The sequence below is a fragment of the Camellia sinensis genome, unplaced genomic scaffold (genome assembly GCF_055761805.1).
Source record: "Camellia sinensis isolate YWXY unplaced genomic scaffold, ASM5576180v1 Unanchor1, whole genome shotgun sequence".
Taxonomy (NCBI): domain Eukaryota; kingdom Viridiplantae; phylum Streptophyta; class Magnoliopsida; order Ericales; family Theaceae; genus Camellia; species Camellia sinensis.
The window spans coordinates 4,432,991-4,435,786 of NW_028128987.1; positions in this window are offsets into that span (position 1 = coordinate 4,432,991).

Sequence of the window (2,796 nt, forward strand, 5' to 3'; positions counted from 1 at the left end):
AGTATATACAACGGAATCCACCATGTGCGCCTCACATGAAGTGATTTAAGATCACTACCTCTTGCACAATAACCTCTCTAAAGATATTTTGGTGACCAATTTGCGTTCATTCTTGATGCGTCCAACTAGCGCATATGCACCAAACTAGCGCATTGAATCTTACAATGAGCAAATTAATATACTACTAGTAAAACATTTTATCCACAGTCTAATGAGCAAGGTCAATGTCTAAACAACTCAGTTGACCATTTACCAAAGATAACACTTATCATGCCGAATACGCCCACATAGAGTACTTTAGGCTCCCACAACAAAGAAAAGATCAAGGAATATAGGTCATCTGTTTCTCCCAAAGACAATCCGAGGATTCACTCAATAGCTAAGGCTTTGGCTTTTACTGATAGGTAAGTCAATGGGTTTGCAATTTTGCATCTAGAATCGTTCTAGGATATTCCTTATGTAAGTCATCGAAGACAAAACATGAATTCTCCCAAAGCAATCCCTAAGGATCGTACATCCGAGCATATAAATTACATCACCCATGTCCATCATATCTAAAATAGAGGACTGCTCACCCTAGGTGGCGACAACCTTATAAATTCCTGGCTCATAATGACTAAGTAAGGAAAAACTTCTTTTGGACCATTGATCATGCCTCAGTGGTCTTCATCGATCATCGTTGGCCTATCATGGCTTGACGAAATCTAAGAACCACTATTTGGATAACTGTTTTAGGCTGTAAAAGATATATTGGAACTAGCAACCTTTTTGCGCTCCTAACTTTTCACCATAAAACAGAAGGTAAATCCCTACGGATCTACTTATCCAATTCTCTAACAAAAAAGTTGGGTCACAATGTCCACAAATCAATGTTCCGAACTTATGTCAATAATAGCCTAAGTCAAAATAACCTCACTCCCCAGGAGGAAGTCTTCTCATGGTCTACACTTTCCTCAATGGTCCGAATTTTCGGTATCTAGCGAGCCTTATGCCTCAACAATGACTATCCAAATTATGCATAACTTTATAATAGTTTTGCGTCATAATGGAAAGTCAACCAAATTATAAAAATGGTTAATCCTCAAAGACTTTGTCTTAAACTGCGCAACATTGATCCACTTTCTAAAAATAGAGGACTAGAGCCTTAGGCATTATCCTAGGCTCTTTATCATCTTGCGAAGTAATCATGAATGTTTCCCTCTCAATCACCCAGTGATTGACGTGGAAAATTTTCACATTTGCTACCACGCAGCTAAGAATGAAGAGTATTCTTTTCTAATGGAGTAATCCATTAGTAGGCACAACGCTCCCACTGTCCCTAGGATATTGGAAATTTATTTCCATTCTTAACTAGGCTACATAGAGTGCTATGCTTAGAATTCTCTATCTTATAGAGTTCCAAAAACTTTATTCACGTCACCTTTACTAATAAAACTTTATGTGACTTAGTTACACTACCACAAAAGCTGCTTACCTATATGCACATGACCCGGAGGGTTTACATGACCGCATACAATAATGCGCCACACAACCCTTTGTGATTACAAGACAGCATACAATAATGCGCTATAGAACCCTAGGTCTTAACTTCGCAATCTTATGAGAAGTAAAATAAAGATAAGCTGCTTAACGGTTACAGATCGCCCATAGATGGCTCTCCGCTAACCCATTACTCAAATGGAGTGTAAAATCTGATATAGAGGGCACTTAGTTAGGGATATAGGCAACAAAATAGCGCAATTCCCAATTGGGAAACATTTTGCGCCATTATCCACCTAACATTAACAATATTTAATTCCTTATCTCTACTACACCATTGTGTTGTTGAGTACTAGGAATAATCAATTTTCTAAGTATCTATCTCTCTTCACAGAGTTTTCTAAAATAACTCAAATAGATACTCGCCACCTCGGTCAAAACTAAAGGCACAAAAGCTATTATCTCATTGATCTCAACCTCATATGTGCTATGTCAAAAATGATCTCAAAACTTTTGACTTATGGGAGATCAAATAGTCTTGACTCAGATGCGTATCGTAATCTATAAATGTGTCGAGATTGAGGCTTAGCTATCATACCCTTACACATATCTAGTCACAAATATCATAGTGAACTAAATGCGCCAAAACAAATGACCTTCTACGGCTTTCCTACTTACTTGTGCGCACCCATTGCGAACAAAGTTACACATTCACATGAGAGCAGGATGTCATAAGCGAGTGGGCCCGAGAAGGCCTACTCAAACCATCGTGTCATCATCTCATTAATGTGATTAAGTATAATAAGCCACTGGTTCATGACCAATGTCATAAACTAATTCCAATCATCTTAATGTGTGAGTTCTAAAAGACAAGTTTTAAAGGTTTAGGTCCAACTAGGTAATGACTCACGACTAATTCATATTCACTAGATCATAAAAGGATGTCATGGAGATATCAAGTGCGCCTAAGTCGCAAATTTAACTAGTAAGTGCTAATCCCCTGCACCTTCAAGTCAATCTTATTCTCCATACACTTTACTGCATCTAGTTGAAAGATGACGATACTCCTCTTGCCATATCTATTTCTCGCTTCATAGTTACTTGCAATTAATTCTACTATCCACAAGAATGAGAGAATAAGCTATCAACTATGACAGCTCCTGAAGTAACTTAAGTGCGAATTAGGCTAAAGAGTCTAATTCAACACAATACTCTCACGAGCCATGCGTCAAATTCTTAGAGTCATAACAACCTTGTCAGCCTTGACCTTTTCATTATTATACTGCAACGTTTGCGCTTAGTGGTAAACATCATTAA